The following is a 12,831-nucleotide window of genomic DNA, read 5'->3' as shown; positions in this document are numbered from 1 at the left end:
TGGAGCTCCTCCTATTGTGGCTACCATTGCGGCCGTTGGTGTCCTTAGGGTACTGTTATTCCTCTAACTAACCTACAATGGTGCTAACTATAACAACATTTAATGTTAATGGTCTGAACCATCCAGCCAAAAGGGCTAATGTCTGGAGAGAAGCTTCACAGCGACATCCTGTGCATACAGGAGACACACTTCAATGCAGCTAATCCTACTATCTTTCGCCACAAGTCTTACCCCCACATCTATACAGCTTCTGCTCCCTCCAAGCGTAGAGGTGTTCTGATAGCACTTAAGCATTCTATAGCTGTGAAGTTCCAATAACACCTATTCTGACCCTGAAGGCTGCTTTTTGATTTTGGTGGCCGAGCTCAACAACAAACTCTACACCATTGCCGGCCTATACCTCCCAAATACTCACCAGATCCAATTCCTGAGTAGTGATGGACGAACATCGGACAGGGCTGTTCACGAACCTCAACCTCAAATGTTTGCGAACCGCAAGATCGCGGCGGACCCCATTCACTTTAATGGCAGGCGAACATTAAAAACCTCCAGGTCATATTTGCAGCCACAAAATACTTACTAGCTGTGCACAAATAGTCCCACAACATGGACACTGACATATCAGAAGTATTGCTATTGGAAAAGTTGCCATAACATTTTTTTTTTTCAGCCAAAAAATGTATTTATTTATTTTTCTAAATCAGCCAGAACTGACATCAGCCGGTAAATACATGTCAAATACATATAGGGTCCATTCACACGTCTGTAAAATGGGTCCGCATCTGTTCCACAATTTAGCTGAACATTTACAGGCCCATTGATTTTCAATGCCAGTCTGAAAAATTAGGCATTCACAGGATAAAGAAGTAAGTGTCGGCCAGTACAGGCCCCAAAAATTAGCCAACAGGTGTTCACCTGACAGCAAAGAACTTTGTATTCTGTGGCTGGAGGTATATTAGGCATTCACAGGATTCAGAAGTAAGTGTCGGCCAGTACAGGCCCCAAAAATTAGCTGACACTCGTTCACCTGACAGCAAAGAACTTTGTATTCTGTGGCTGGAGGTACATTAGGCATTCACAGAATACAGAAGTAAGTGTCAGCCATTACAGGCCCCAAAAATTAGCCCACAGGCATTTACCTGACAGCAAAGAACTTTGTATTCTGTGGCTGGAGGTCGCTGTGTGGAGCAGGGACAGACTGTATAGTGACACAAGTCACTAGCTAATAGGTCCACAAAAGCGTTTTGTCAGTGTAGGCAGAGGTTGCTGTGTGGAGCTGGGACAGACTGTAGCAAATAGGCATTCAATGGACATAAAAAGCCTTTTATGCTGCTGTATTTACCTAAGACAGGGACCATGAATTGTTATGGTTGGTGGCAGATATTTGTGGCCTGTCATGAGGAATTTGAATCAAACATGGTCTACTGGTCACATGTGTTGAATTCCTCTGAGATCCATGTATCATTCATTTTTAGAAATGTGAGGTAAGTCAACACTGTCCTGAGCTAGGCGAGTGAGCTTATCGGTCACGATCCCCCTGCTGCGCTGAACGTCCTTTCGCAGAGGACACTGGACAAGGAGCAAGCCAACAGTTCCATTGCAAATTGTGCAAGCTCTGGCCAGAGGTCAAGCCTGCCCACCCAGTAGTCCAGGGGTTCATCACTTCTCAGAGCATCCACATCGGCCGTTAACCCGATGTAGTCGGACACCTGTTGGTCTATATGTTCCCTGATGCTGGAGCCTTTGCAGTCAACGCATAAGTTGCAGTAAGCCCAACACTCACCTAGAGGTGATCCGCTGGACGGATGGAAAATAGGGTTTCCATCTGTCTAGATTTGACGGATCTGTCACCGCTGATATCCGATGCCCCATAGACATGCATGGGGGGACCGTTCAGATCCACCAAAAAAATGGACAGGCGGATCTGAACGGTCCGCCTGTGTGAAAGGGGCCAAAGAAGGCACCTGGACTCCCATCACCGAGCCCAGTGGGAGCAACAGCGTCAGAACCCACAAAGTCACACTCCAGGCTCTCACCGTCCAGCCTCTTCTCCTCTCTCCTCACAATTGTCCGCCACTCCACCTTCCATAAAGCCGTCCTCAAGTTTTTCTGGAAAAAGGCTTCAGTGGCCCAAATGTTCGAGCCTCTTGCCCAACGGTTGACCGCTGGCTTGTCCGAACTGATAGCCTGTTAACTACTGCCATATAAACTGGTGGACTCGGAGGCCTTTCGAAAATTTGCGGCCATTAAACACCTCTATGGAAGGTCCCAGGAAGGAAATATTTCTCACAGAAGAGCATTCCAGAGCTATATGGCCATGTTCAGCGGGAAGTGAATGTATCTCTGGCACACAGTGTCGGTGCCAAGATACATCTAACCACAGACACGTGGTCTAGCAAACATGGGCAGGGAAGGTATATAACTTTTACTGCCCACTGGGTTAAGTTTCTGATGGCCGTCAAGCATGTAACGTGTGGCACCCATGTAGATTTGGTTTTACCGCCACGGATTGCATGCAGGCCTGCCTCTCCTCCTTGGCTGACTCCTCCTTTTCCGCTGCTACCGTCTCTTCTGCTACACCGCCCAAGATCCCCAGAACCAATTTGGCATGCCAGGTGAGACGTTGCCATGCCGTGCTGCGTCTGTTGTGCCTGGAAGCCAAGAGCCACACTGGTCCTGCACTCCTTTCAGCTTTGCGTTCACAGGCAGATCAGTGGCTAACACCGCTCAATTTGACAGTTGGTATGGTAAAGTGGTGTGCGACAATGGTGCCAATCTGCTGAGGTCCCTAAAACAGGGCAAAATTACACACGTGCCATGCATGGCACACGTCCTGAACTTGGTCGTGCAGCGATTCGTTGTCAAATACCCTTGGGTCCAGGACGTTTTGCGGCAGGCCAGGAAAATCTCGGGCCATTTCAGAAGATCTTACACAGCCATGGCTCGTCTTGCTGACATTCATTGGTGACACAACCTGCCCATCAGACGTCTTATTTGTGACTGCCCGACGCGATGGAACTCAACCTTGTATATGCTTGATAGGCTGCTCCAGCAGAAATGTGCAATTAACGACTACCTGTACGAACTCTGCGGCAGGACAGGTTCTGGGGAGCTTGGGTTTTTTTCACCGCGCCAGTGGCTGCTCGTGCGTGACGCATGCAGACTTCTGTGGCCATTTGATGAGATCACCAAACTGGTCAGTCGCAGCCAGGGGGCAATCAGTGACATTGTACCTCATGTCTTCTTTCTGGAGCGTGTATTGCGTCGTGTCATTGATCAAGCCATCGAGGAGCAGGAACAGGAAGATGAGGAAGTTGCAATGTTGGATGAATTCCCAGGGGGTGCTATTCCATCTGAGACAAGTCAACAACAGAAGTCTGAAGAGGAGTCAGAGGAGGAAGTCACAATTCTGGATTAATATAGAAAGCATATTGTAGTGGATTTATATTGTGCAGCATTGTGACTGGTGAGCGGTTCTGCACCGAGACTACAAAGAGTGACAAACGCAATTAGAAAAAAGTATTATAACTGGTGTGATAGACCAGTGGCCCCCCAAAATGACAGATTGAAGCGGGGGGTGTTATATAAAAATAAACTTTTATAATAGTGTATTTGGGTACTGCAGAAATTTTGCCTTTGCATCATCTACGTCACCTTCCCCACCACTAACATTAGAGATCTTGGAGTAGGCAGCAACAGCGGGGACCAACCTCCTTCGGCTGACCTGGGTACTGTCGTCAGAGTGCTGAATGGCAGCTGTTGCTACCTCCTCTTCCTGATCTGATGCCAAGAATGGCTGCGCATCGTAAATGTCTTGTGGTGGATCAGAAAATATATAGTCTTTGCTACATTTGGAAGATCTTTATGACGTGTGGAGGCGTCAACAATCCAACGAACGGGACTAAACTTTCTTTTCTTCTAGACACAGCTCTTACTCCCATATAGATATGGTTCTCGTGGACAGAGTAATGCTTCAGGCGGTGTCCTCCTCCACCATTCACGATATTACGTGGTCAGACCATGCTCCTGTCTCTGCTGCGGTGGTGAAGAGGGACACCCCTGGCCTGGCATATGTCTGGCGAGCTAACAATTCCATATTGAATAAACCAACTCATTCTGCTACCATAGCTGCTACTCTCAAAGAATACTTTACACTTAACCTAGATTCTGTATCTGACTCTGTTAGTTTATGGTGCACCCATAAGGCATTTATTAGGGTATTATTCTCTAATTGTGCTCCAGGGTGAAAAGGCAGAGGAAACTGAAGCTTGCCTGCCTCCTGGGGGATATTAAAACCCTAGAGGACCAAAACAAACGGCCTCCAGTCCCCTGTTGATGCAACACCTTCTCCAACAAACATCAGATCTTAGATTAACGTTAATTGCACAATATGACAAACATGTCACCCACCTAAAAAAGAAACATTACGCTTCTGGTAACAAGGCAGGGAGATTGTTGGCCCAGAAACTCAAACTGTCCAGGGTTAAATTGAAGATACCTTACCTGGTTGACCCTGTCACCAAAAGTAAATTCCTCCACCCACAGCATATAGCAGATTCTTTTGCCAATTACTACCTCTATAACCTTAAAGGAGACCCTTCTACTCCCCAGCTCACAGAGGAGCCCAATCCTTCGGTTCCTTGGTAATATCAATCTCCCCTCATTGACATCTTCACAACTATCCACCCTGAATGCTCCCATTACCAAGGCAGAAATACATACAGCTATAAAGACACTACCTTCAGGCAAGTCACCTGGCCCTGACGGCCTCACTAATGATTATTTTAAACTCTTCTCTGACATTCTCATGCCATCTTTGAGTTCGGTCTATTCAGAAGGAGTGTCCTCTGCCTTGTTTCCCTTGGAAATGTTGAAAGCATATGTTATAACTATACCTAAACCAGGCAAAGACCCTAACCCCCCCTTCAGTTTTCATCCTATCTCGTTACTTAATACTGATGTAAAATTGTATGCAAAAATATTGACCTCTAGACTCCTGCTAATTCTTCTGTCCCTAATTAAGCCAGATCAGACTGGGTTTACGATGGGCAGGCAGGCGTCTGATGCCACTAGAGGAGTTATCAATGTCATGCAGTATGTCAGGTGCCGATGAATGCCTTCTCTGCTCCTCTCCTTGGTGCAGAGAAGGCATTCGATAGAGTGCACTGGGGTTACATGGTATCCTCTCTCTGTAAATTTGGCTTTGCAGGTCCCAAACTTTCCGCAATATTGGCCCTCTATTCATCTCCATGTGCATAGGTATACACTTCAAACATTCTGTCCACACGTTCTCCATTAGCAATGGTGCCAGGCAGGTTTGTCCCCTCTCACCCTCAATATTTAATCCGCTCATTAAGCCCCTAGCTGAAACGATTCGCTCCCACCCCAACATTAATGGCCCTGCCCACTCCCTCACAACTCATAAAATTAATTTATTCACAGTATCATTCTTTTCCTGACCAAACCAGCTGCATCCCTACCCTATATGCATACCATTCTCAACTATTTTAGTCAAATCTCATATTATAAAGTCAATTTTACTAAGTCGCTCATCCTGGGCCTAGATATTTCCCCTGCCCTCCAAACATCCCTTCAAACATCTTTCCCCTATACCTGGGCCAAGACAGCCATCCCTTACTTAGGCATCCAATTACCGGCCTAACCATTGCAACTGGCTGACCTCAATTACTCTAAATCAATAGATACATCTCTACAGAGATGTCACACATAGCTAAAATGGACCTTACATGGTCGGGCAGATTGGCAGCCTACAAAATGCTTCTATTACCCCAAATATTGTATCTGTTCAGAACCCTTCCAGTGCCCCTCAAGAGCACTCACCTTAAAGCCTTAACATCCTCTCTTCAATGATACCTTTGGCAGGGAAAACACCCAAGAAGTGCAAAAGCCCTTTTACTAAAACAGAAATATTTTGGACTATTATTGTGCCTCGAGACTAGCCCAACTTAAGTGCTGGTTCTCTCCCTCTGGGGCAATGTGGTGTACGATTGAATCTGTCCTTAAGCCTGTTTCTGATCTACGGCTTCTCCTGTTGTTGGATGCTTGGAAGCCCTTCCACCTCTCTTCACTTCCGTTGGCCACCCAGGCTTCTCTGATGGCTTGGAGAGACCTCTGTGAACTGACCTCTGCATCCACTGACCTAGTAGTTCCTATGCCGATTCAGGCCCTAACCCACTTTGTACCCAACTTGACTCTTTCTAAGTGGAAGACGTTGGGTATTACTCTGGTTTTGGACCTATACTGTGGGGATCATCTCATGGACTTCCAAACTCTAAAATATAAATTCAACATCCCCTCTGGTGATTACTACAAATACTTTCAAATCTCCCATTTCCTTAAATCTCTAAAATCTTACCGGATTTATCTCCCAAAGTCTACGTGGAATTTTTTCACTAATCCCAAGTGCCCGCATAGGGGCATCTCCCTCTTTTATAACCTCTAACAAGACAAACTAACATTTGGCACTGAAGGGCAGCACTTAAGGGCACTGGTAGGTGGCACTGAATGGCACTAATAGGTGGCACGGATAGGTGGCACTCATGGGCACTAATAGGTGGCACTCATGGGCACTGATATTTGGCACTGATGCATGTCTCCAGACCTAAACCCTTTTGAGCATCTGTGGGGCATCCTCCAATGGAAGGTGGAGGAGGGCAAAGATCTGATGTCATTATGGAGGAGTGGAAGAGGACTCCAGTGGCAACCTGTGAAGCTATCTTGAACTTCATGCTAAAGAGGGTTAAGGCAGTCCTGGAAAATAATGATGGCCACACAAAATATTGGCACTTTGGGCCCAACTTGGACACTTTAACTTAGGGATGTACTCACTTTTGTTGCCAGCTGTATAGTTATTTTGAGGGAACAGCAAATTTACACTGTTAAACAAGCTGTACACTCACTACTTTACATTGTAGCAAAGTGTAATTTACAGTATTCAGTATTATCACATGAAAAGATATATTAAAATATTTTCAGAAATGTGAGGGGTGTACTCACTTTTATGAGATAGGTGCCTCTCATAAAATTAGAATATCATCAGTAATTTAATTCAAAAAGTGAAACTCATATATTTTATATAGATGCTTTACACACAGAGTAGTTTACTTCTTTCAAAAAAATTAATCAAACTTGTAGTTTTTGTGATCCAAGGGATACAGTCAAGCAACTATATTCAAATGTCAAACAGGTTAGATGTTTATGAAAAATCCATTGGCTGTCTCCTCGAGAATGGGAGCACAGCCCCCACCCCCATGTAGGCTGCCGAAAGCTTGAAAGGGGGAAACAATGGATTATTGTCATGGGTTTCATGCTAAATGAAACTGAGATTCTATATCAACGATCTATGCGAAATATCTGAGTAAACTATGCGTAGACTGTTACGTCTTGTATTAATCTAGAGTATAAGAACGCCCTTTAAATATCCCCATGGGATTAGCAATCTGGCTCATTGTCACAGGATGGCACTGAGCCACTGAAGTATACAGACAGATTGGGAGAGAAAAGAGGACAGATAAGAGAAGAGTTAAAGAAGGGATAAGCGCAGAAGGTATGGAAGTGGTAAAGCCAAGAGAGAGAGAGAAGAGAGAAAGGGATATCCTGGCAGGTCTAGAGTAGTATTGCTAATGCAACGAACCCTAACAAACAGTTAGAGAAGTATTCGTGAACAAAGCCCAAGGTTCCCATACAGTTTCAAAATATTGGTATGTATCTAGAAGTCTTCTGGCCAGCGTTTCTTGTGTCATGATCCAAGATATTTTCTGTTTCATTAGTGTAATGGAGACTGTGGGTTGTTTCCAAGCCTTTGCTAGAGTCATTTTAGCACCCAAGAACATAAATTGTATTAGACAGTTTTGTTATTTAGTGGCTCCAGTTATTGGCATATTCAATAAAGCAATATGCGGGGATTGGGGGATGCCCAGCCTTGTCACTTACTTTCATGTGGAAGACTCTGTTCCAATAACCTCTTATTTTGGGGCATTCCCACCAGATGTGCATGAAAGAGCCAAGGAGTGAGCATTTCCAGAAACAGAGTGGAGAAGTTGCAGAGTAAAATTTGTGGAGTCTCTCTGGTACTAGGTACCATCTAGTTAAAACTTTAACATCCACCTCTATTAAAGAGACGTTTAAAATGCCTTTATATGCCCTGGACATGGAGGCAAACCAGGTTTCAGGTGCCCATTCACAGGAAATCCCATGGATTGCAAGATGAAAAACAACATGGGTTTACTTCAGGGAGATCATGTCAAACAAATCGTATAGATTTTTTTGACTGGGTGACTAAAATAATAGACGGTGGAGGTGCAGTAGACATTGCATATCTAGATTTTAGTAAGGCTTTTGACACTGTCCCACATAGAAGACTTATCAATAAACTACAGTCATTGAGCATGGACTCCCATATTGTTGAGTGGATTAGGCAGTGGCTGAGTGACAGACAACAGAGGGTTGTAGTCAATGGAGAACATTCAGAACAAGGTCATGTTACCAGTGGGGTACCTCAGGGATCTGTACTGGGACCAATTTTGTTTAATATCTTCATAAGTGATATTGGAGGCAGGCAAAACATCTGAACTTCTGTATAGGGGTATATATACACACACACATGTATGTATATATACACATATACACGTGCAGGGTAAGAGGTGCCCCCCCTCTCCCGCCGCATCCCAGGCGTTTTCCCAGCTTACCGGACCTGCCGGCAGCGGGGAAAACTATCCGGTTCCGGATCCTCAGAGACAGGAAGTCGAGTGAGGGCAAGATGGCCCTCACTCGACTCTATGGTCTTGGAGGACCGGAGCTACGTCAAAAGTCGTTGCCTAGCAACCGGTTTAAAGGGCCGTTTTTTGTTTTTTTTTCCTTTTTCAACAATTTTTTTTTCTTTTCTTTTTTAGTGTAGTTGTGAGGTGTGAGGTCTTTTTGACCCCAGATCTCACAATAAAGAGGACCTGTCATGCCTATTTCTATTACAAGGAATGTTTTCATTCCTTGTAATAGGAATAAAAATGATCAAAACATTTTTTTTTAAACTGTGTAAAAATAAAAAAATAATAAATAAAATAAATAGGAAAAAAAATAAAAAAATTAAAGCGCCCTGTCCCCGTTAGCTCGCGCGCAGAAGCAAACGCATACGCAAGTCCCGCCCACATATGTAAACGGTGTTCAAAGCATACATGTGAGGTATCTCCGCGATCGTTAGAGCGAGAGCAATAATTTGAGCCCTAGACCTCCTCTGTAACTCTAAGCTGGTAACCTGCAGAAATTTTTAAAATGTTGCCTATGGGGATTTGTAAGTACCAATGTTTGGCGCCATTCTGTGAGAATGCGCAATTTTGAAGCATGACATGTTGGGTATCTAATTACTCGGCGTAACATTATCTTTCACATTATGGAAAAAAATTGGGCTTAATTTACTGTTTTCTTATTTTTTAGTTCAAAAAAGTGAATTTTTTTTTCAAAAAAATTGCATTTGGAAGACTGCTGCGCAAATATGGTGTGATAATATGCAATGATCTCCATTTTATTCTTTAGGGTCTCTGCTAAAAAAAATATATAATGTTTGAGGGTTCTAAGTAGTTTTCTAGCAAAAAAAATGATTTTAGCTTGTAAACACCAAGTGTCAAAAATAGGCCCAGTCTTAAAGTGGATAAATGGACAACTTTGTGAAAAGGGCTACTTGGATGTTAGGCCTCTGTATGTGGCTAGGCTGTGTAAAAGTGTTACACATGTGGTATCCCCATACTCAGGAGGAATAGCAGAATGTATTTTGGAGTGCAATTTTTGCTATGTACATGCTATGTGTTAGAAATATTGCATAAATGGACAGCTTTGTGTAAAAAAAATGTTTTCATTTTCTTTCCACAGTTTCCAAAAACTTGTGGAAAAAAATGACACGTTCAAAAGACTCCTTATGCATCAAAAATTATATGTTGGGCTGTTTGCTTTCCAAAATGGGGTCATTTTAATGGGGTTTCCATTGTCCTGGTGCTCCAGGGCCTTCAAAAGTGCGATAGGTTGTCAGGAAATTATATGTGTAATTTATGCTCCTAGAATGCCGGACGGTGCTACTTGGATGTTAGGCCTCTGTATGTGGCCAGGCTGTGAAAAAGTCTCACACATGTGGTATCGCCATACTCAGGAGGAGTAGTAGAATGTGTTTTGGGGTGTAGTTGCAAGTATACATATGCTGTGTGAGAGAAATAACCGGTTATACGTCAATTTGTAAAAAAAAAAAAAAAAAAAAACATCTTCATTTTGCAAAGAGTTGTGGGAAAAAATTACAACTTCAAAAAACTCACCATGCCCCTTATTAAATACCTTGGAATGTCTACTTTCCAAAAAGGGGTAATTTGGGGGGTATTTGTACTTTCCTGACTTTTTAGTGTCTCAAGAAATGAGATAGGCCTTCAGTACATCAGGTGTGATCAAGTGTGATAAATTTTCAATGATTAGCACCATAACTTGTGGACTCAATAACTTTCACAAAGACCAAATAATATATACTTATTTGGGTTATTTTTACCAAAGATAAGTAGCAGTATAAATTTTGGCCAAAATTTGTGAAGAAAAATTACTCATTTGCTAAATATTTTGACAGAAACAAAGAAAAATGCATTTTTTCACAATATTTTCAGTCTTTTTTTATTTATAGCACAAAAAATAAAAAACCCAGTAGTGATTAAATACCATCAAAAGAAAGCTCTATTTGTGTGAAAAAAGGACACAAATTTTTTATGGGTACAGTGTTGCATGACAGAGTAATTGTCATTCAAAGTGTGAGAGCGCTGAAAGCTGAAAATCAGTCTGGGCAGGAAGGGGGTGAAAGTGCACTGTAGGCAAGTGGTTAAGCTACTATATACAGTGTCTATATCTATTTAATTGCAGTTAATAAAACCCTAACATATATAGAATTTACTCCCTTAATGACCAGGCCATTTTTTGTGATACGGCACTGTGTTGCTTTAACTTATAATTCTAGGGTCATGCGATGCCTTACCCAAATAAAATTGATGTCTTTTTTCCCCACAAATAGAGCTTTATTTTGGTGATATTTGATCACCTCTGCGGTTTTTATTTTTTGCACTATAAACAAAAAAAGAACCACAATTTTGAAAATACATCAATATATATATTTTACTTTCTGCTATAAAATATTCCCAATAAAAATTAAAAAAAATATATTTTTCATCAATTTAGGCCAATATGTATTCTGCTACATAATTTCAGTAAAAAAAATCCTAATAAGTGTATATTGATTGGTTTTCACAAAAGTTATAGCTTCTACAATCTATGGGATACATTTATGGACTTTTTATTTTTTTATTGTTTTTACTAGTAATAGCGGCGATCAGCGTTTTTTAGCTGGACTGCGACATTGCAGCGGACACATCTGACACTAATTGACACCTTTTGGGGACCAGTGACATCAATACAGTGACCAGTGCTAAAAAAAAAGCACTATTACTGTATAATTTACACTGACAGGGGAGTGGTTAACACTAGGGGCAATCAAGGCTTTAATTGTGCTCCTAGGGAGTGCTTTCTTACTGTAGGGGGGTGGATACACTAGAGGAAAAGAGAGATCTGTGTTTCAGCTTAGCTAAAACACAAGATATCTCTTTTTCTGCCTGTCAGAACAGCGGTCTGCCTTGTTTGCATACGGCAGACCACTCTTCTGTCATTCCGCGAAAGGATTGGCAGGTCACGGCGGCCATCGCGGCTGCCGGACCCACTGATTGGCTACCACTGTGTCCAATCACACTGGGAGTGGTGCTCCAGTGGTGCACGCATGCACGACCCGAAAACCTGTCCACAAAATCGCGTAGATGTACGTAATTTTGCGCAGCCAGACCCCCTACCACAATATATATGCAGTAAGCAGTACGGAAGTGGTTAGCAGAAAGGACATTTGAAAGGCCATAGTTTTCTCACATGAACACTCACAGTACCTGTAGGAGACTGCAACTAGCTAACCTAAAAAGTCCATATTGAAGCCACTGTAGACACTTGCCTTTAGCCTTACACTGTTGTATGTATGCTCACAGACACACAACCCTGATGCTCACCAGTGATTGCTGGCAGAAATAGTGTCACATGTTAGATGCACATGAAAATTTTAAAAATATCTTGTGTAGCAATATCTCCAGGCATTGGGCCTGATGTGGGTCTGCCATGGTTACCGTTAACACCAACAGCACATTTAAGCTTGTTGCCCAAGTGTGCGATCTGAGACAATGAACAGTCCGGCATCTTTGGTTTTTAGTTTTATTGTAGGAACTTGGATGGGAGAAGGGAATGAGTGGGATACTCCTCTGGCTCAACTAGGTACAAATCTGGGACACTTGAGAAAATTGCCACCTAGCGCTGTCTTGGCGCCAGCTGAATGCCGACCAACGCTAACTGGCGCTTGTAAACCTGACTTGCGGTCTGTGAACTGAAACTTGACTTCTGATGCTTCCTCACATCTCAAAGTCCTGTGCACTGCTCCCTGTAGTTTTCTCTGACTGAGGTAGCCACTAGCAATCACGCTGCAACGCTTAACACTTTACACTTCAGAGCCCAACCGCTGGCACCCCCTTTACTCTTCAGGGTAATCTCTGGCACCCCCTTTCTAGCTAGCTCCTGGATCCCTTCTCCGGAGTGGTCCCCTCTGCTAGGCAGACCCCCAGGGGCAGTTTGCAGTACTCACGACTCAGAATGCTTTCCTGAAACTCAACCCCAACGCTCCGATGGTCCTCAGCACACCCGGATCCTTACTGCAGCTCAGCTCAGCCCTGTGTCTACTCAGGCAAGCCGCCTGGGACACCCGATTCT

This window comes from Pelophylax lessonae (genome assembly GCF_965119305.1).
Source record: "Pelophylax lessonae genome assembly, chromosome: 4".
In the NCBI taxonomy this organism is placed as follows: Eukaryota; Metazoa; Chordata; class Amphibia; order Anura; family Ranidae; genus Pelophylax; species Pelophylax lessonae.
Note: the sequence above shows the minus strand (reverse complement) of the source record.